The 24,009-nt window shown below is 35.2% G+C and overlaps 1 non-coding gene across 1 annotated transcript; it reads left to right on the top strand.

Moving 5' to 3' along the window:
* Positions 1-382: 382 nt before the first annotated feature.
* LOC126003121 (U6 spliceosomal RNA) lies at positions 383-489 on the top strand. Its single transcript, XR_007493662.1, has one exon. It is a non-coding gene; the product is annotated as a U6 spliceosomal RNA (small nuclear RNA).
* The last annotated feature ends 23,520 nt before the right edge of the window (positions 490-24,009 follow it).

Genomic DNA, 24,009 nt, shown 5'->3' with positions numbered 1-24,009 from the left:
TATCCAATTCACATGACACTTAATCATAAACCACATATATCAATCACCTCTTGAATTGTCTTTTAACAAGACCATTTGGGGTTTAACAGGATCAAAACTGGGCTGGCTTTGTGCAAAGAATCACTTTACCCATTATAATTCTGCCCCAGCCCTGGTCAAAAGTTCTTATAAACAATTGGGGATTGACAACAGTCAATAGTGTTCAGAGCTTAATCTTGGTTCCGTGCTCAAAATTCAATCCTGGAGGGCTTGGAGGACCAGATGGGTGCTGGTCAGCCAGGTGCAAGGGAAGTGTCTTACCTGCTGTACTACCTGCTCTGAGTAACTTCTTGCCTTCAAAGAATTCTGTGTTCAAAATACAAAGTCAAAATTCACAAAAGGGGTGCTCGCTTCGGCAGCACATATACTAAAATTGGAACGATACAGAGAAGATTAGCATGGCCCCTGCGCAAGGATGACAAGCAAATTCGTGAAGCGTTCCATATTAAAAAAAAAAAAATTCACAAAAGGGTCAAACTTCTAGAAAAGACGTAGGGGATACATCATAGTTTTCCAGGTTTTTGACAGTGAGCTAGATGAAGAATTTGTGTAAGAGCATGTTTGACTAAAGAGTGGCTTATAGGTTTATAATAATTGAAAGACCATATACTCTAAAATGTCCTTATAAAACTTTTAAAAATCAGAGGCATATTAATTAGAACACTTCAAAGAATAAATGGCAAACATGATTTGAATGCTCTATGATGAGGCCTAATTTACACCATGATTTTTTAGACTTTTAAAGTAATAAATTATGGTAATATATATTCAGTTACTAAATATTAGGATCTACTAGTACAGAAAACAGGCAAATTTTCCATTTGACTGGGTAATGTCCTTTACATAAATTATAATATTACTTTATGCTTTTTAACTAAATCATAGTTTAAATTTTCACAAAGTATTCTTTTTGCAAGTCTAAAGGAGGTTTTAGGAGTTACTTAGTCCTATGTTTAAATCTCAATTTTATCACTACTAGTGTGATTCTGAGTTGTTATTTCATTTATCTAAGTTTAATTTCCCTAAGATATTAAAAAAATAAGTTCAAGGTTTAGAGAGATGACTCAACTGGAAGGGCTAATGCTTAATATATGTAAGGTTCTGCTCTAAGTCCCTGACTTCACAGGGTCCCATGGGTAAAATCAAGTCTGCTCCTTATAAAAATAAGAATTACAATATTCCGGTAAGATAATGGTAATTTTTTAATAAACATCTGTACTCACTGGAGAGTTACTAAATTTTTACCTGCTTCTTCATTAAAAATCCAACAATGTGAGCTTGAATTCTAGTGGGTAGGGTGACCTGGCTTCAATTCATGGCATCCTATGGTCCTCCCTGCCTGAAGTGATTTCTGAGTGCAAAACCAGGAGTAACCCTGAACGCTGCTGGATGTGGCCCCAACACCAAAATTAAAAGGAAAAAAGTAATCAATGAGAGAAAAATCTGGTATATAGTGGATGCAAAAGCTGGTATATATAGTAGGTGATATTGATTTGCTGAATCAATAACATTAATACTATTTGACCTATTTGACCCCCACCATGAAAATAATGGAAGAAATAAACAAATAAATGTTTCTGTGTCTCAATAAAACTTAGCTTATAAAAATAGGTGCTGAGCTCGAATTTTTTTCTCTTGTAGTCACTCTGCTGACATTGTTTTATTACAATGTCTGATATGTCTTGTATAGATTAATAAGCTAACTTAAGAAGCTAGCACTTCTGCTTTAGGAAGCTAATTTTCATTGCATAGGAAATAATTTCCAGATTAAAAATAAATGGAATTCTGATCTAATATTAGATTTGATAGTTCTTTTAATAAAAATTCTAGTTTTTGGAAGCACATAAATGATAATTTCAAATTGCATGGAAACATTTCCTAGTTTTATAAAATTTTGAAGGCTATTTAGGGTATATCGTTTTGCCTATAAAGTAAAAATAATATCTATCTAATGAAAAGTACATGTTATCAATTACCCAGCAATCAGTTGTATAAATAAAATGCCATTAGAGTTAAAGGTGACATAGATACAGATATATAAAGACCCATCAAAAAACATACCTTTCTTCCTTCTTTTTCATGTCAAAAATATTGAGAATAAATAAAAACATTGAGAAGAAATGAAATCTTTCTAAAATATGAATGACAGATCTAGCTTTATTTTTAATATATAACAGCTTTTCAATTCACTAACTATATCCATTGCTGGCTTACAGATACAACACTGTAACTTCTTACACAAAATTCATAATTTATAAGAACTCTTGACCAGGTTTGGGGCAGAATTATAATGGGTAAGCTGACTGCTTTGCACAAAGCCAGCCCAGTTGATCCTGGCACCACACCCCCAAAGTGCCACCTAAACATTGTTAGGTATAATTCCTGAGCACAGTCTGGTATGAGCCAACAAACATACCAAGACAAAACAAGAATTGAATTGGAGAATACAGTAGTTAAGGCACCCGAGTACTTTTAGGAGTGGTCGTTAAATGCAGTCAGGAGGAAACCCTGAAAACTGCCTGGTGTGGGACCCCCAAAACAAATAACGTTAATAAAAATAACATTATAGAACTACAGATATAGGATGATAATCCAGACTTTCTTGTTCTTAAAATTCCACATTTTTTAAACTATAGTTCATATGTGTCGTGTATGCTTATATACTACTATATGTGTATATACTAACATATCCATATTATTATAGACATGACGCTGTGCTAAAGGTTTTGCATAATTATATCAGTTAACCCCATTAAAAAAAGTTAGTATTATTATCATCCCCATTGTATAGAAGAGAAATTGATATTTTAAGAGGTCAGTGCCAACTACCTGTAGTGACATTTCAGGAAAGTTTAAGAGCTGGTACAGAAACTCATGTCTGTCTCTGGAGTGGCCATTCTTTAATAACTAGAATGAATGGCATAGATTTAAAAATAAAAATAATACTCAAGCTCAATGCTTATTTGTACAACTACTCTGATGGAGTACATTTGTTATTTATGGGCTTTTTGAACACCGGAGAACAACTGGGTTAATAAGCCTATTGGTGGTATATAATTGGTCAATTAGTTTACCTCTTTGAACCTGCATGAGGCCACTTGCAAATAAATCTATATCTCCTCTTGGCACAGTTCACAAAGTATTCTGAAGAATTTGTGTACAAATGATAAGATTTCCATTATTTACGCATGATGAAAATAGACTCTTTTACACTAAGCAAGGGGGAGAATTATTCAGCATTAGTAATATTGGACTATGCATCTTCCATTTATTTTCAAATGGTAATGTCATGCTGAGGAGAATAATGGCTCATCCCTTCCGTCTCTCCCCAAATATGGCAACAAAACTATATTCATTAAAGTAAAGAAAATCTTGTATCATTGTGTCAAGTCTGTAAAAAGATATAGTAAACGAGCTAAAACATTTAAAAGGAACATGCAGGAGAGTCTGCTTGTACAGTGAACTACATGTCTTTACTTCTCCCCTGGTTCTTATTTTTTCCTCATTTTACTTATCAAGTTACCTGGAAATTTTAGGTCTCTTAAAATAAACAGTACCTTTTCCCAGTGGTTAAAAAAAGACTAATTCATTAAAAAAAATTTGCATTCACAAAGAAAGTGAATAATTGGGCTTCAACACAAGTTAATTTGGGAGTGTGCCCCAGGTACTAATCTTAATGTTCTGTCTTTTGGAAGGAACATGTATTCCTTAGTGGCAAATTAAGCAGCTAGTCTCTGTCAATGCCAGGAGCTTCCTTGAATTTGTACAGTATCACTTCAAAATAGTAAATTTGTTATCACTTGAGCAAATTCAATTTAAGAATTAAATTATTCATCTTTTAATTAATATAACTATACCTAGAATTTGAATTTTGTGATTTGGGGTTATTATTTAAAAATATTTATAGAACTATCTTAAACTAATAAATTTAAACCTGAATGGTCAATCCTAGAATGACTTTATATTGAAAAATTAAGGAGATTTATTTTTATTCTTATTACTTTAGAGGTGTCTAGTTTGAAAACTAGAACTTGGGTTTTAACCAGGGTCATTGCTATATATTTTCATATTTAATAGTTTTCTGATTCAAGGAGATGCGGAAGAAGGCAACATAAATAAAATGCCAGTTTATTTCCTACTTAGCAAATGTGCATAGTTAACACAATATTTTGCACAAGATCTAGAGTAAAGACATATCTGTTTGAAAGTATTATTAATAATAATAACAAAAATTTTATTGTGTGTATAAAGCAGAAGTCCCTTGTTAACACATCTTTCATGTGTTTGCTTATTCTTATAAAGTTCTATTATCTATATTTTGTTGACATCCCATTTTATAGATGACAAAACTAAGTTTAAACACCACCATCTTACTCACACAATTTGAGATTTAAATCAGTTGTTTGACCCCTACACTTATCGTCTTAATTAGAATTTTCAATTTTATTTTTGAAGAAATTGGAAAAGTCCTCGGATACAAGATAAGCCAATTGAGTAGTAAGTACTGAGACTGCAGAGAGGCCTTAGGCAGGCACCATTAAAAAATATAACTTGTCAAAATACTGTAGAATATGCCCCTAGATTTTGTTTTACTGTGCTTTGGTATTGCTACTGGCAATAAATATGGTATTATACATAGTGCTGAGACTGAGGTCCAGCCTCCAATATGCAAAACATATGCTCAGCATATTAAATTACTCTCAGGATTTTAAAGCAATCGATGATTTTCTCCAGGCTCTGTGTATTCTCAAACAGCTTTCCAATATTGCCTATGCCTCAGTTTCTTCATCTTTCTTCCAATAGTGATGGTAATACTTTCTTGAAAACAAAGCAATTCTTAGCTCATAGTAAACTTTAGGAATATTAGTTTTCTGCAAGATGTTGGTATGCTCTGTTACTATATAATTTAACCCTTTACATAATTAACTTATCTTAATTATTTAATTAATAACCTTTTAACAGATAACTACTTGATCACATTTTTGACAGTTTTTAAATATATTAAAATTGTTTGGTGAACATGAGAAAATGTAGGAAAAAGTTTTCCTCAGTTATTACCCAGATTCTATTTTAAAATATCTTGATTTTCTACTTTTCTACGCTAAACCCATTTAATTCTTAGGCAAATGTTCTGAGTTCTTGTTATTTCATACTAGTCCCTGAAGTTTACAGATACTTTACATCATTACAAGAAACTATGCTTTGAATTGCAGATATTTGAGAAATTAAAACCTTTATTGACACTAAGAATAAAGTTTTATATCAATCAAGTCGAAGTAATGTGCAGATATTTAGGGACTTAATACCAGGATGGGGTTGTTATTATAGCTGAGGAATAGAGCAAGTTTCCTTGCATTTAATTACACATACCTTTTCTCAACATTGTTTTTTACAATTCTACATTAAATTTCAAAAATTTGAAAGGAAGATGAATTCTAATTTAAAGAATTACGATGATTTTTAATTCAGAGTTTTATTTGTATTTCTCACAATTTATTTCTGCTACCACAGTTTTCGGTTTGACCAATGGTTTAATTTGTGGCGATTACAAATAGCATTTACTCACAGCCTCTAGCTTTCTCTTCTACAGATAGAATATTTAGTTCCATAATGTCTGCTGCTTATTTTTAGCCTCTTATATTTTCTCTGTGAATATTATCATTTTGTATTATATGATAATTAATACATACAAAACAGCTATTGTATCATAGCTATAACTTATAGAACATATAATTAATGAACTACAACTTTAACATACATTGTGTTTACCAATACGCTCCTTCCTTCCTTTTTCATTTCCACAGTCACCAAATAATAGCCATATTCTGAATTTCATAAGTTTTCCATACTTTATAAAATACATCATATATCTTTGTTTTCTAAAACCATAGATTTGCAGGGCATCTTGTTACTTAAGAATGTATTAAAAATAAGGAACCTGGACCATTAATATAAGGATAGTGTAAAGGGCTTCGACATTTTAGTCGTATTGATGGCATAGTTCATCCAAATCATAAAAGTTAATACTATTATAATCATGTGACCTAAACTATAATAAAGTAATTTTAAAAGGAAAAGCATAAAGACATCAGCTTTTCTCTGATATACTGAATCAGAATCTGCCTGTTAACAAAGTACTTTATATGCATCGAATATTTTTTAGGCATTTAGAGAAGGGGGCCTGTATATATTGTTCTTAGACTTTTCAATCTTAAGAGAATGGCATAATTTTCACAGTCATCTGGATCCCTTCTTTGCTGACTTAGGGCATTTTTTAAGATGTATCCAGGTTGCAGGTAGGTTTTCATGGCTACATTATATAATATCGTGCAAATACCCCAAAATTTACCTCGTGTCTTATTTTTGTTGTATTGTATAATTCTGTTACAAGCAGATACAACAGATACATCTCTCTCTCTTTCTCTCTCTCTCTCTCTCTCTCTCTCTCTCTCTCTCTCTCTCTCTCTCTTTCTCTCTCTCTCTCTCTCTCAGTGTGTGTTAGTAATTCTCTAGTTAGGTACCCAGGAGTGGAATAAAAGTTTATGTGAATATTTATGTTAAACAGATGACAGTAAATTGATTTCCCACCAGAAATAAATGAGTCCACATTGGCTTAATCTTTGCTAATGCATGGAACATAGGTACCATAAGGCTTCTACCTTTATTGCCAGACTAGTAGAGACATTACATGTCCTTTCTGTTCTTGCATTACCTTAACCATGAATAAGACTGATCAGTTATTCTTATATTTAACTGCTTTACTTTTATATAAAATGCTTTCTTCAGCTATTTATAATATTTTTCTATTTTTCTTATTTACAGAATTTCTTTTGTTTACATTTTATTGAGGAACCTTGACTTAAAGGTAGTTTCATTATACATAATTTCAGCACCAGTGTCTCCTCTCTCCACAAATATTCCAAGAACTGGGGCAGGAGCAGTGGCACTAGAGATAAGGCGTCTGCCTTGCAAGCGAGGGACTGTGGTTTGATCCCTGTGTCTCATATGATCCCCCTAAGCCAGGAGCTATTTCTGAGGGCATAGCCAGGAGTAACCCCTGAGGGTCAACGGGTGTGGCCCAAAAACAAACAAACAAACAAACAAATATCCCAAGAACTCCTCCCATCTTCTACCTAGGTAAACTCAGTTCTGTAGAATAATTCATTTTTTGTCTTAGTTTTGTCATTTCCTTACTATGTTTCTTTATATCCCACAAAGGAACCAGATCATTCTATATGTGTCCCTCTCCTGACTGACTTCATTCAAGCATAATACCATCTAGTCAGATTCATGTCACACCAAAATGCATGATTTCATCTTTTCTCATTGATGAGTAATCCACCATTGTTAAATATACCACAATTTCTTTAATGACTCATTTGTTCTTGGTCACTTGGGTTGGCTAATGTGAATGATGCTGCAGTAAACATACAGGCACATATATCTTGAAATAGTAGGATTTTTTAACTTAAGTTTAGATAGTCATTAAGAGCTCTGTGATTGTGATATTTGCTCCCAGGTTATAATCACCTGTATGGTGATTAATTTTTATGAATGCAAGTTATATATAATAATATAATTTGATTATTCACTTTTTTTATCACTTTTACTACTTTCGTAATTCTTTAAAAAGCGATTCTTCCTATATGAATATTATGATGTTATTCTAAAATATTTGATTAGAATTATTTTAAACATTTGATTTTTTGTTTTGAAATATTTTATGGACTTGGAATTGCATTGTTTGTAGTATAATATAGTCAATAAAAGTTATTATTGGAGCTGAAGCAATAGCACAGTGGTAGGGCATTAGCCTCGCATGCAGCTGAGCATTACCTGTTGTGGCCCGAAAGTAAAAAAAAATAAATAAATAAAATAGTAATTATTATTTTTTCTCATGCTGAATTTTAATCTAAAGCATCAAACATGTAAGACATGATCCTCTACTGCTGAGCCACATTCCTGGTCAGGATTTCTTTTTTGTTTTTTGTTTTGTTTTATTTTTGTGCCATACCTGTGGTGCTCTTGAAACTGAGCTCAGAAATTTGCTCCTAGCAGGCTCAGGAGACCTTAAAGGATGCTAAGGATTGAATCAGGTCTGTTTTGGGATGGCCAAGTGCAAGGCAAAAACTACTGCTCTGCTATCACCCCAGCCCCCAAGCTTCATTTTTATCCTGTGAGAGCCAATAGTTTTAGGTGCACTTATCGACTAGTAATTGCTCCTTTTCTTTATAAAGACTATGTAATCTCTGTCAACATCAAAATTTTAAATACTATGAAGGTTTGTATCTAGTTATTTATCCTAATTCAGTGGTCATTTTATCTAGCCTGTGATAATACTTTGCTGTCTACATTATCAAGATTTGTAACAACTATTAGAGTTATTTGAAAAAAGAGTCTCTAAAATTGTATTTCATGTATTATTTTTATGTGTGTAAAATTACATATCAGGTAAGGTGCATGCCACTTATTAAAATAGAGGACTCCTAAAATTAATTTAATTTTACATTTGAGAACATTGAGGCATACAGAGACCAATTATTTGCATAAGGTCAGATATTTATTTACTATCAAACTATGAACTTTAGTACAAGCTCTAAAACCTATAATCTTATTTAGATGAAAAACAGACAATTCAACATAAAACTTTTATGCTAAATTTTGTTTTTGTTTTGGGATGTTTTGTTGTTGTTGTTATTTTGGTTTGTGGGAGGGCACAGTCAAAGATGCTCAGGGATTACTCCTGACTTCATAATCAGGAATTACTCCTTGTAGGACTCAGCGGTCCTACAAGTAGGATGCCAGGCATTACAAGTACTTTACTTGCTATACTATCTGTCTGGCACAAAAAATCCACCCAATATTAATGAAGTTACTTATTTGTTTTGGTTTTGGAATCACACCTGTCTCTGCTCATGGCTTACTGATGGTTCTGTGCTAAGGGATCGCTCTTGGTAGGACTCAGGGGAACATATGGTGTGTAAGTGATTGAACCTTAATTAACTATGTACAAGGCAAGCCACTTTACCAACTGACTGTCTTTACAGCCAAAAAATTTTTTTAGTTTTGCCATTAGGTGGTCATACCTGGTGATTTTGAAAATGCAAGCCCAGATTTAGATAATGCTCAGAGGACTTTATGATGAGGAGGATTGAACCTGGCCTCCAGAATACAAAAATATATGCGCAGAGCCCACTGGGCTATATCTCTGATCTTAAACTAAAATTTGGTAGTGGGCAGGATTAGACCACACCCCATGGTGCTCTAGACTTACTCCTGGCTTTGTACTCAGAAGTCACTATTGGCAGTGCTTAAGCCAGGGTCAACAACATATTAAGCAAGTACCTTAAGCTACAAAGCAAGTTCCTTAAACCATGTCCTATTTCTCACTTCATGAAATTTAAAATTTAAATATTTAGAGTTTTATATTTTTGTTTGTTTGTTTGTTTACTTTTTGTTTTTGGGCCACACCTGGTGATGCTCAGGGGTTACTCCTGACCATGCTTCGAAATCACTCCTGGCTTGGGGGACCATATGGGGCGCTGGGGATCGAACCACAGTCTGTCCTGGGTCAGCTGCATGCAAGGCAAATGCCCTACCACTGCGCTATTGTGCTGGCCCTGTTTAGGGTTTTATTTTTAATAGTACCAGAGAATAGTTAGTTTGATTAGAGAGAAGTAGAAATAGAGAGCTAGAAGCAATTAGCTGAAGTTTTAGAAATATCTTTTTGAATTGATAATATACAAATTCTCATGATCAATGTACTTTATTAAACATTAAATAAAAGTAACAAACTGACATTTATAGCTTATATATATATATATATATATATATATATATATATATATATATATATATTTGGGGTTTTTGACCACACCCATTTGATGCTCAGAGGTTACTCCTGGCTAAGCGCTCAGAAATTGCCCCTGGCTTGGGGGGACCATATGGGACTCCGGGGGATTGAACAGCATTCCTTCCTTGGCTAGCGCTTGCAAGGCAGACACCTTACCTCTAGTGCCACCTCACTGGCTTCTGTACTTTTATATATTAAAAAATAAAACAGTAAAATATAAGAAATATAAAATGAAAGAAAAAACTTTCATTCTTAAATCATATTACATGTAAAACACAGAAATATGAGGATATATTATTGAAATTTAAGAGAATTTAGAAGATAATTAATTGCTATTTTTATCACAATTTATGTCTGCATACAGAATTATTTACAATAACTATGATAAAAGATATATGATATTAAAAGATAAACAGACAAAAGATATTCCTTTGTTAATAGGGTTGCAGAGGTACACAGAAGTAAGGCACTTGTCTTTCATGTGGCAGATTAGGTTCAATTCTCGACACCCTATATAATTCACGAAACCCTTCCTGGAGTGACTCTTGAATGTAGAACCAGGAACAAACTCTAAGCATTGCCAAGTGTAGCCCCAAAGACCTTTTTGAATAAAAGTGTAAATGTTAAGATCCTTTCTCCTGTTGGTGCTGGTGGGGAGGGGGTCCTGATACTTTCAGTATTGTGCTGATTGTGCTAAGGAGTAAATGGAACAGAAAGTTCTCCTTTGGTGCTAAGGATCAAACCCAAGCCCTCACACTTGTGAGACTCACATTCTATCATTCCTGTTCCACAGCCCTTTGTTTTAAATCCAGACCCTGGGGACTTCAGGTTTGTTTCTGTGCATTTAGGCAACAGCAGGATTCAAAACAGTAGCCCACTGCTTGCCAGGCAAGTTTTCTAGGCCACTGAGCCAGTGACTGAGCTGAATTCTGGCTTTTCAAGACATAAGATTCAAAGTCTTCTCAAGTGTAAGATAAAGCCTCCTAAAAATCTAGAAATTCTTTAATTCTTCAGCCTTTGGCACTTGCACCTAATTGCATCACAATAGGCCACTTCTTTTTCTTTTTGAATCTTTGAGATGAAGAATGTGATTTCAAAGAATATTATTCAATTGCAATTATCAAACACTGCAAGTTTAGTTATCTCTCTCTTAAAAGTCAACTGGAGGCTTTTAACAGATGGACATTTAGCACCTGACTAATCATCTGTCAGGTCTCATACATTAGACATTTTGAAAGTTCTGTGATGTCTTCTAAGGGATTTGGTAACATTTACTCAAGTGTATTGCTGCTGTGTGGTTTATCATTATTTTTAAATATTTATTTTAATATTAAGCAGTACAGCTGCACATATTTTTAGTATCTTACTACTTTTCAGTAAGCTATAAAAGTGTAGTCTTTCTCACTGACTGAAATACTTTCTTCATTTAAAATAAATGTTTTTTTCCCAGCAATTTTTTTCTATATTTGGAATACTTATTTTTTAAGTGAAACATTAACATTTAGTCTCTTGATGACATTTAAGTGAATAATAGGTACCTAGCTATAATTTAATTCAGTCTCAGATTAATTTATGTATAGCTTATGAAATCCAAAGTCTTTATCTTGTCAACATGACCTATTTTGATCTCTCATTTTCAGAGAGCCTCCACCTTACTTTACCCCCAGGTCATTGATTTTTGACATTGCTCAAATGACACAAGCTTACTAATATGTACTTTTTTTCTTCACTTGGTTTTCCATAGCGCAGAATGCAGATATGCTCCCTTACTCAACTTTTTGCTCAAATGCCAATCTCTTGGAGAAGGTTTGGCAACCTATTGTAAATAGCACTCAAGCATCATAGTCTACTTTGTTGTTGTTGTTTTAGGATTATCTCCAAAAAGATTCAGGGTCTACTTCTGGCTCAACACTCTTGGTGAAGCTTAGGTACCATAGATTAATTCTGGATCAGTCATTCGCAGGGCAAGCACTCTACTTCTGTATTGTTGTTCCAATCCCCATAATCTAACTTTTTATTTACTTTATATCACATAGCTACAATATTACATATTAATCCATAAAAAGGTTTTATTTCATCCCTTCCAATTTAGTGTAGGAGAGACACTTCTTGTTCTTTACTTGTTTTCTCCAGAACCAAGAGTTCAGCACATTCAATAAATGTTGATTGAACAAATCAATCTTGAAACAGTAAAGTGAATGGGTATTATTTTCTTGGTAGTGCTAAAGTGCTAAAGTTAACTTCTTTAAGACTGGCATAATTCTGGTAGTTTCTATTGTCTATGATTTTCAAAATGTGAGAGAAAAATAAAGGGAATTGATGTAAGGATTAAATAAAATAATGTATGAAAAACTCTTTACATAAAGTCAGAGGTAATGTGTTCATTGAGTGTAGTTATCTTCCTTTAATCTAGATTCATCATTTTCTCTCCACAAACATTTTGTCCAGTATAACAAATTCTACTATCTGTACTTTAGAATTTAGTCTATCTTCACATTCTCAGTTATGAAACACTATTTTTTAAATCTCTTTTATTTTATTTATTTGCTTTTGTTTTGGGGCCACACTTGGTGAAGCTCAGGGGTTACTTGTAGCTTTGCACTCAGAAATCACTCCTGGCAGATTCAGGGAACCATATTAGATGCCAGGATTTAAACCTGGGTCAGTTCTGTGTAAGGCAAAAACCATACCATATGCCCTATCTCTCTAACCCCTCTTTTCTCTTTTTACATACTAATTTCTTCCCTTTTTTGATCCTACACATCAACCCCCTTTTGATAATTAAAAAAAATTTCATATTGTTTTGAGGAGGCAATTCATAGGAGATTTTTACTATCAAATATTTGTCTACTTGTCTTTGCAGAGTAAAAATTACTTCTTTTTTGACCCATATTTTTTCTCATCTTTATGCTTTCATCAGTGACATTTTCCCCAGATTTCTTAAATCATTCATTGATGTTGCCTAAGATACAAAAATATAGTAAAAATATAAGTTCATACAATATTGATTAGCTCATTTCAAATTGTACTTAAACTTTTGGCCTCAACTGAGATGGCATCTTGCTTTATGCAGACTCCTTAAACTCTGAGAGTTAGATATCTTTTTTGTTTTCACTGCAGACATTACATAATATCTCAAGTAATTTTTCTCTTTCTACTTGAACTATATTCGAACTACAGTTGTTTATTTATTATAGGTACAAGACACTAAACTCCTTGATAGTCAGTACTTTTGTATAATCACAATAAAATATTAGTTTTAATGGGAAAAATTAGTGCTTAAGTTATATTTTAAAACTTGAATTGACAAATAAAATGGTATCATTAAAAAGTATCAAACTGGATTATCGAATAGCACTTAAATCTTAGAAACAACCAAGTATCTGTTGTTGACTTTACATCAGTGTAAATTATTCAAGGACAGCAGTATTTGGTGTAAATCTTATATTTCTTGTCATTTTTATTTATTTTATATTAGAGAAAATAATTACTGAAATATTTTTCCAAGTCTTTGGAAACAATAGACATAAGTACTAATATTTATTTTAATAATATTGATAATATTATGTTTTGTTTATAAAGTTTTAAAGGCTTTTTATATCTTAAGAAAATACTTTAGATCTATTTATAAGGTATTCAAAATATAGTTGAAATTAAATCTAAGATCTAATGAATAATTTGACTATATTTCAGTGAAAGTCAATTTGGCCCTATATAGGACAATATATGATCATAAAAACTTCCAACTTTCAGCTAATTTCTAATCAAAATCAATTAATCTAAACAAATAATATATATGTTAAAGTGCACAAAGGCTATATGAAAAATGTTTTATTTCAACCTATCACAATGTTTGAATGTTTGAAATGAACCTTCAGTTCCAATAATTTATAATTAATACTATATTCTGGATAAAATTGGTATTTTCTCTCTCCACAAACTTTTAATTGTTCTACTTTCTGCCCAAACTCAGTCATTATTGACAGAAATGGGTTTCCTTGCTAATTTCCCAAAACACAATGAATGATTGATTGGAGAGATTTAAATAAGTTGACAGCGAAAGACCTTGCTGTATTATAATCACTTTTTCATAGGTTTGACATCAACTAACTGTTTATTTGAAAAGCACACTAATCTTTACAATTTCCTGAACTTTCTACAATTACACAGACGTGCTGATGGTGAGGAATGAAAGCTTCTGAGCATGAGTTCCTAAGGATCATCTCACACTGGGTCTTTAAACATCAATAGCTATGATCACTCAATAAAAAACAAGGATAATTTGAAGTATGATCATTGAAAACCAATGAGTCACTTGTACATTTATGTTTTGGTTAACACAAGTAGGCATTCCTTATAATAAATAAATATTGCTTTTTAAATTTTACTTTAAACAGCATTTCTTTACAAAACAGTTTTATGTTTTAGAATACATGTTAATGCCTCTACTTTATAGACTTTTAAAATAGAAGACTGTGAGTGCTCCATTTTTAACAGCATATAATTTTATTTTAACATAGTGGTAACCAGAGTAATCTCTTTTATGAGCTCTGGACTCTTAAGTTTATTTTACCCTGAAGTATTGAGTCACATGGACAAATTCATTAAGAGTGCCTGGAATGTTTGCAACCATTTAATAAACATGCGGGCTTGGGACAGTAGTTATTCATAGACTGAAATCATCAAAAGAGCCTTTTTAAAAAATGCTGTTCTCTGGGTTCTCACTCAAGAAATGCTTATTTCATTTTTCTATGAGTACAATAATTTTGTAACTTTAGTTTTAATCAGTGTCATCTAGAAAACTTGGTAAACAGCCAAAACCTTAATGCATCTTTCTTCAAGGAGCCTTATATGGGGCCTTCATTCTCTCCAGGATGATTCTGATCCCATCCCAATTTGAAAAACTCATTTGGGCTTTAGCATTATAAGTTTCTTATGCTTTCAGGTGTTACTATCCAGATATCTTGGAAAACATTCATTAAAAAGTAATCTAGAATTATTTCGAGCCCAGAAGGATTAATCAAAATTAATAGCTTTGATTAAATGTTTATTGTGCATGAAGCATTGTGCTAGACATTAGTGTGCCATTAAATTATCAAAAAACTATGAGGTAAGTAAGGATAGTGTTGCATTGCATTTAGGACACAGAGAGGGCAAGTAATTTAGTTAAGGTTACATGCAGAGAATAAGAATTGGGATCCAATTCTTCCAATCTCATGAAAGAAATAGTAAACTACTACTGTCCAGCATAACTGGTAATTCTTAATATTAGGCATATTAGAACAGTAATATTCTTAATTGAAATATAAATAACTTATAATTTATAATTAAAAAAGATGTATTTTTTATTGTTTTTCTGGGGGCTAACCATGGCCACACCTTACTCTGCAGAATGATATCTGGTTCTGACCTAGATATTACTCCTTGCGGGACTCAGAGAACCATATGACTTGGGGATCTAATCCAATTTGGCCACAAAAGGCAGGTTTGTACCCATTGTATAGCTCCATCACCTAAAATGTAGAATATTTTAAAATATGTAGAAACTGAAGAATATGTAGAAACTGGTCATGAATGAAAAGGAACAGGAAAGCCAAGTAAGAAATGGGTTAGATTTATAATAGCATCCTTATTTTATACTGAAGATTATAAATTACTTGTATTGTTAGTATTTGAAAAGGGAAGATAAATTTTGGACAGATACTCTGCCAAAATATATTGAGGGTAAAGGGGGCATGCATGTAGAAGAGAGCAGATATATTTATATGTGTATACATATTTATAAGTATATACATCTATTTGAAAAGACAGTAAAATATTAATATAAGTTAGAGCATTTTATACTTTATAACTTCCTTTCCTGTTCTTTCATATTTGGAGAGAGACCACCTTAATTCCTTCTGAGGCATGGAAAATAGTTTTCTTACTGCTCTCTGTCATACTTGTGTCTGTAAAAGGGAAAAATATAGCTGGGTTGAATGTGTTTTCAGTTGTATACAGAAGGATGTCGTGATTGGGAGAATGCTCTGTTCTCCTTGAGGCACAATCTTTCTTGAGTTTTGCACATTGGTCATATAGTGGTATAATGCCAGTATAAATATTAAAGGAGGGATCACATCCTCTCATCAAAATGGGACTCAGAAAGAGATGCCAAAGGCCTTTTCCTACAGTAGCAAATTGAATTGTTTCCACTTGAAGCAGAAGGTTCTTGCACATTTCATGAACTGTTTATATGAAGACACAAAGTGAGCAATCATTTTCATTAATGCTGTTTTCTCAGTATTATCTATACTGAACATTCATTGTATGAAGAGCACAGGATTTTCAGCACTCTGGAGAGTCTGAGAGATGGTTCCTAATTCTAGCCCTTTCATATTCATTATGTGATATGCACAACATGTACGCATCTAATTGTATTAAGACTGGGTGGGTGCAGAGACTCAAGTAATTACACAAACCATTGTGAGTCCTTAATGTATTTCTGCTTCAAATAATGAATGATTCTATGTTAACTCCCACAAAATCTAGTTATAGGTTTATTTTAATAGTGTGCGAATGACATTTGATCTTGAAGTAATGCTATTAAAAGATACTAGAAAAATGTGTTTTACTCTAAAAGTCTCTCGGCTTATCAAAGAATTTCAATATTATAGGAACATACTATTTAGGGAGGATAAATAAAATTGAATCGGGATATGTCAAGTATGACTAATTTTTATGGCATAGTAATGGTAACAGCACGTTTGAAAATGCTTTGGTGATAGAGATGTGTATTCTTTAGCTGGAGAGGCAGGCCGGCAGGCAGGCAAGGATGACAGAATAGAAATCCCTGAAGTGGTTTATAATAGAAAAGGTATTGGAACCCTAAGTGTGGCCAGCGAGCTCTCTTTGGTCAGGGCTCGCCTTGGTTTTTTGCCAGCATTACTTCCTCCATGGAATCCCTGAGCAACAGCTCAAGACTAAATGGAAAATCTTTCCAGAGGAAACATTAGACTGTTTCCCCAAGAAGGGAAATAGTCCCACAATATTTCATCTCATGCTCGGAAGAGTGAGAGAATTAATCCTACTATTAGATGTTCTCCTAGATACAGTTTTTTTTTTTTTTAAAGCAATGTACACATACCTCTCTGGACAACTTTGCCAGGTCAATATTGCTCCTCTGTGGCTGGCAGCTCCCTGCCTGGAGTTCATCTTGTGCATGAGCCTGGAGAATCTATGAGGAACCACAGAAGAGCCCAAGAGGGGTGAAGAAGAGGAAAATCTCCGTGGCCCTGGAGAGGCAGGAGCAGGAGGGAGGCGGGGGCACGCAGAGGGGATGGATCTGGAGGACACGTGTGTGCGACTGCTAAGTGGCTGGAGTGGTTCTGGAGCAAGTTAGGGCTCCCGCCCTGCCAGTCTGGCGCTGTCCAACTTTTCAGCAGCTCCGGGAGCGCCCTGCACCTCGAAAGCTGCTCCCTGAGCTCAGGGGGGGACCGACTGCTTCTGCAGTTGGAGCCATTCATGCCCACAAAGCCGCCGCCAGCGTGCTGAGCAAGGAAGGAAGGAAGGAGAGAAGAGAGGAAGGAAGGACACACTCCCTGCCTAGTCTCGGGGACCTGGGAGGGCACCCAGGACCTGTGCGTGCGTCTCTGCCACCATACAGGCGCAGAGAGCTCGGGGGGCGCTGGCTCTGCGATCCAGCTCAGCCGCCGGCAGAGCCCGCTCTCGCTCGCCCGCTCGGAGCCTCTGGCGGTGGCTTCCAGCAGAAGCTGAGCCCGGCAGACGTCTGCTCGGCTCCAGAGCCGCGGCGGCTGCGGCGGAGGCAGGCAGCATCGGGCATCGGGCGGCGCTCGGGGCAGCGCGGTGCAGCCTGCGGGCGCTGGGCAGGCAGAGCCCGGAGCGAGGAGCAGGGATGGAGGCGGAGGGCGGCAACGTGCCCTCCGGCCGGGCGGCCAGCGGCGAGGGCAGCGACGGTGCCCGCGGGGCCACGCTCCAAGCCCCCAAGCACCTCTGGAGGCACGAGCAGCACCCCCAGTACCCGCTCCGGCCGTCCCAGTTCCGTCTGCTGCACCCCCATCACCACCTGCCCCCGCCGCCGCCGCCGCCCTCGCCGCTGCCCCCGACCCAGTGCCCGCTGCAGCCCCCGCCGCCGCCGCCCCTGCCGCCACCCCCGCCGCCGCCCGGGCCAGCCCGCGGCCGCTACGCCGCCACCGGGGCCGCCGGCGGCCGGGTCCGGCTCCGCGGCTACTCGGACACGGAGCGCTACCTGTACTGCCGCGCCATGGACCGCACCTCCTACGCCGTGGACACCGGCCACCGGCCCGGCCTCAAGAAATCCAGAATGTCCTGGCCCTCCTCCTTCCAGGGACTCAGGCGGTGAGTGCAGGGCGGCCCTCCCCACACCCCACCCCACCCGGCCAGGTGGGGTCACCTCCCTCCCTCCCTCGGGGCTCTGGGTCGGTGCTCCCTGCTGGGCAATCAAGTACCACCGACTTAGACCCAGACCCGGTGCCACTCGTGTTCTCTTGTTTGCGAGTTGGAAGGGCGGGGGGTGTTGGGGTGGGGAGGGGGTACTAGCAGGGGCGTGTCTGCCCTTGCTGGAGACCTTAGAATTTAGGTGTGGGTTTAAGAGACAGATCTGGAAAGTAAGGTTGAAATAAATGCTCATGGCTAGTGGTGTGGTGTGGTGTGGTGTGGTGTGGTGTGGTGTGGTGTGGTGTGGTGTGTGTGTGTGTGTGTGTGTGTGTGAGAGAGAGAGAGAGAGAGAGAGAGAGAGAGAGAGAGAGAGAGACAGAGACAGAGACAGAGACAGAGACAGAGACAGACAGAGAGAGAGAGAGTCCCAGTGGTTTTACCCACCAACACAACCCTCCCAGTTCACTTCCATCTCCCACCCTACTCTGGCCAGTGGAACCAAATTGAATTGAGTTTGCACTGGTGCAGGAGGAAGGATGGAGAAAGGGGTTGGGGGCTGACACAGGGAATCACCAGACTCCAGACTTCACTCACCACCAAGTGAGGAGTGGCTGCAGGGCAGGTCTCATGGGGTGGTAGTGGTGGTGGGTTGTCCTGAGACTTTTTTGGTTGCAAGATTGCAGCTAAAGTGTGTGAATAACTGGGATTTTCTCTTGTCTATACTGGAAGTAAACTGAACAGCAAAAGGGGAGAAGAACAAACACGTGGGTGACTTGGAGAGTTTGGAGCAAAATGTTCAGCAGTGCTTACGAGGGAAGGAGGGAGTGATGTAAGGAGAAGGCAGCCAGGACGCTGTGGGAGTGACACTGTACTGTGTTGGTGTGTGCTCACATGTGTGTATCCAGCCATCCCTGCAAAATCCCAGGAAGAAACCACCTCGTTTTGAGCAGAAAGCAAGACGCAGAAATTTGATTATAGTGATTTAATGTAAAGTGCTCCGGAAGATAGCGGCAAGAAAGACGAAAATCTCCCAGAGTTTTAATAGACCCCGACAGACAGATCCTTTTTCAAGGAAATGAGTAGTGTAAAGAAGCAATTACAGCTGCTCTGAGGATCAGATCCAGATCCCCAACTCAGCTATGCAGGTGGAAGTTGGCCAGCTTTAGTTCCTTATTTGGCAACCCCAAAACAGCTTCTTGCCAGCCTGTCCTAGATTCTCTAGCCATGATCCCTTCACCTCACCCAAAAAGATTATACACTTGAAGGTTTAGGTTCTTCTTCCTTGGCCATTGCTCAAAGCAAAGTAGGTTGTCATTCTCTAGCCTAAGGTGATGGGCAGTCAATTAATAACTGCCCTATAAGCTACATAGCTGGGTGGTGAGGAATTGTAAATTGTAAATCAGAGCTGACTGCACTTAGGGCTCTATTATGTGTCCACCTCTTATTGGACAGTGGGTTCAATTTATCAGAAAATCTGACTAGTGTCCAAAAGTCAATGTTTTCTTCGTTTATTTCTTTTTCGATGAACATTGTAGTTGAATACACTACATTCAAAGGGAATCCAGCTAAATTGTCTTCCTAAACCTGATTTGAATCCAGAGCTCCTTGAACTCTTCTTATCTCACACCTCTAGGAACTGGACTTTTTTTTCTGTTCAGTGTACCTTCTGGGTGTAAATTGAAAATGACAAATTAAACTTGTAATTAATTCCAGTTCAGATCAATTTAAATTTGAAGATGGGGATGAATTGCAGGTGTCTAAAATTAATATGAACATTTAATTTTTTAAAGTATCTTTACCCTCTGTTTGAAGAGGGAGATAACTTCCTGGTAGATTGCACACTATACACTATGGATCCTGAATTTTGGAATTAATAGGAGCATTCCATTGTGTACATTTGGCCTACTAATTAAAATATTTTGACATTGAGTCCTTGATAAATAGAGTTAACTTTACTCTGTGGGTTGATTCATTTTGTAGATTCTCTTGATTAACTTTATTTTTGAATAACATAGATATCTCTGGGAGGGCCTAGGGGAGAAGAATCAGAATAAAGATATTATATTGTTAAATTGATTCTTTTTACCATTCTTTTTATTCTACTAATTGTTCTATTTGAAATATATTAGTTGAATTGTTCACAGAAAATGATGTTACACAATATTTACACATCTATTGTGGCTCATCTGGTAAATCATTAGCATTGTGCTCAACTGATTCGTGAAATTAAAATACTTGGCTTTGTGAGTGGCTTTCTCAAAATGCATATATACTGCACGCAATACTTTTCTTTGATAAAGTTGCTTTTGCAAATAAATATGTTTTCAAGGAAACATGGTTATTACTTTCATTCTTTAAAGAAAATAGTATCAGTGTTTAACAGTATCAAAAAAATTTCACATTTATTACCTTTCTCAAACACATGCTATGAACCCTGAAATGAAACTGTTATCTCCACTTAATAGATAGGAATACTGAGCCCCTAGAGGAGAAAAGTCACTGATTCAGTAGCACATCATGTTAACTGTGAGTGGCAGAGCTAATCCTAAAACCTAAGATCTCCTGCATCCACAAAGACTATGAAATAAGTGTGCGCAGAACCTGAGAATACTGATAGCATCAAGAAATATATGTAACTGAGTCTGAAGTTTTTATTTATACATGCTACAGAACAGAAAGTCCATATGAAGCAAAAGGAGATATTATTTAAACTCAATTTTTAAATAAAGACTAGCACAGGCTCTAAAAATAGTAAGACATTTGATCACCTTACTTCTTTTTTAGCTTTAAAAATCTTGGTGATTTTTAACATCATTGCTGTTATTAATACAATGGAGACAAGTTAGTGTATGCAGTGCATATCATAATAAATATGAGACAGGAATCAGAGAAATTAAAACTAATCAGAATATTTCAGGCTGGTCTCAGTGATTTTTGAAAAAGGGAGCAAAGATGTGAGAATTGCATGCATGTGTATATGTGTGCGTGAGCCACCATTTAAATGAAGACCTTAAATTGTCCATTGTTTCTAAAAAAGCCTACTGGATAGATGAATGAATCGCCCCTTTTAAAAGGTGATCTTTGGCTTATATTGGAGCAACTGAAGACATAGTTTTATTATCTTGACTTTAGTTTTGAAAATTAGTACAAATATGAAAAGCACTAGGAAAGAGATATACTTAATAAGATACTTATATCCACTTCTTATTTAGGCAATTATGTAGGCTATCCTACGACATAACATGGTCAGTTCTTTACATTGTATTAAAATTTAGTTTTAAAGTATATCTGTCCAATAAATTTATATTTCAATTTTAATACCAAAAGAGTGACACTACTAAGAGAGTGAATATTTAAATCAAGAAAAGCAAATGAACTATTAAAAATAATTCTTTTAATATATCTATTTATCTTAACTGATAGTTTCTCAAACTATGCTATGTAACTGAAATGATATATTATTTAATGTTTTCTTAGACTTCCTTTTACCATTTCCTTATCAGTAATGCAATTTCCTAAATCTTCAAATTTGTAGTTATAATTAATAAATTAATGTGGAAGAATCAAATAGCTCAGTAATTTTTGTATAATACAAAACATTCTAGAAGGCAAAACTATCAATTAAGAGGTGGTCTTTGATTTAGATATTTTAGAAGAAAATTAGTTAAAAACTAACTCTACTAAAAATACATACAGTACACTTAATAGTGATTTGACATTTGATTTTATATGCAATGGCATGATATTATAAAAGAATTTTATGTATTTTATAATGTTACACATTTATATTATCATTCTATTTTTCTGATCTGAGTTATAAAAGTCATTGTTCATGACTATTTATTAGATTATCAATAAAGCTTATATTTAATGAGGGTTATAGTGGTTATATATGCTTTTTTAAATCTCTTTTAGGAAATTTAAATTTCACATTAGAAAAATAACTAATAGAGAACTTGGTTTCTTAAACTGAAATTGAAACAAGCATAGGAGTTTAGGAAAATGTAAACTACTGAAAAATAGAAGGTTGTCACTTTTAAATTTTAATTTTTCAGACATTAGAATTTTGAAATAACATATAGGGAAATCTTAGATTTTCCTTACTTCATGAATATTGCCAAACACTTTTAAGAACTGAAGCTTTTGTCATGTCCATTGGAAGATTATCTTAGTCGCTTGATTTTCAGTTCATAGTCACCTAGCATGTTCTTGGACTTTAGAACATCATAAGAAAATTTTATTTATCCATCACCTTCTTACCTTTTTGATTTTGAAATTGTGTCCATTCATGTTTCTTTTGCATTGAGAAGTGGGAGAGAAGAAGTAAAAAAGATGAAAGAGATTAGGACTTGTTCCTCCTAAACATGGAATAGACACAGGCTTTTCTCTTATTTTGTCCAAGCTAGCTTCATTTTCTCACTAGCATCAGATATCTGAAATAGATAACAAGCAAGGCCCACAAGACAAATTTTACTAAGATTGTGCTAGCACTACAGAATATGAAGATGTGAATAGCTAAACAGATAGTACAGTCATTAGAGCATCTGCCTTGCACAGGTTTAAAGAGCCAAGAATAACACACGGAACTGCCAGGAGAGACCTCAAAACAAACAAAAATGTTTCAACATGGGAAGAAACTTAAATTTAAGTTAACTTAGCCTACAAATCTCCATGTTTTATATCTGAATAAATGTGTAATCCAGTAGTATTATTTTTGGCAGAACTAAAACTGAATATTTTACTTGTCCTAACCCCTAATTATTATTTTATGTTTCTGATGGTTTTTTTTAATAATCAATGCCCATTTTTTATAACATATTCTGAAACCCTTGGGTCATTAGTTTTATAAGACATTTGTAAATAGACTTTTCAAATATTGGTTAGAGATATTACTTAGAAAGATACATTTTTTTTAATTTTCTAACATATTCATATGCATATATTTATACACGATTAATGATGAATTGGTCACTAAATTGCATCTCAAAACTTGAATATTATTTTGGAAGACAATCTTGGGAAAGATTCTAAAATATTATGTAAATGAAAACCTAAAAAGACAAAACCTTGTTAGCAACTTTTACAACTTTTTCAGATGTATAAAATCATGTTATTCTCATAACGATGTGTTTAAAAATATAAAATATGTAAGTCGATAATTTCATTGCTGCTAGTACTTATTCATAAAAGTAATGTTGCTAAGGGATTATACCAAATAACACTATTATATTTCAAAAAATGTTGTGGTTATTTTTATCCTGAGGAACATTTTCTATATTTAAAAATAGGAAGTCTATTTTTTCTCAGATAAATGGTTATTTCATATTGCATTTTAAGTTTATCAGCTAATTCATCATATACCACCCCCATATACATGTACACAAACATCATTATATACCCCCACAACACTTTAGAGATGTGCAAAACAAGTGTTGTCATCTAAATAAGCATTTATAGTATCATACCTCTGACATAGTATTGTGTCACCATTCACATAGTACTCTTTAATAAATGGAACAGTAAGATACTTCTTAAGATTTCCTTAATGTCTAGATTATAGACAACCAAGACTTTTCATTGCATGTCTGAAATGATATTACATTTTTTCATGATCATTTCAAAACACTCATTGTATTTCCAAAAAATTACAATAGCTATCAAAATGGTCTCTATGTCTAATCTCTCTTGACTACTTACAATTTATTTAAAATAGCAAGCTACCC

Source organism: Suncus etruscus, chromosome 2 (assembly GCF_024139225.1).
Source record: "Suncus etruscus isolate mSunEtr1 chromosome 2, mSunEtr1.pri.cur, whole genome shotgun sequence".
Lineage (NCBI taxonomy): Eukaryota > Metazoa > Chordata > Mammalia > Eulipotyphla > Soricidae > Suncus > Suncus etruscus.
Note: the sequence above shows the minus strand (reverse complement) of the source record. Positions and strands in the feature narration are given on the sequence as shown.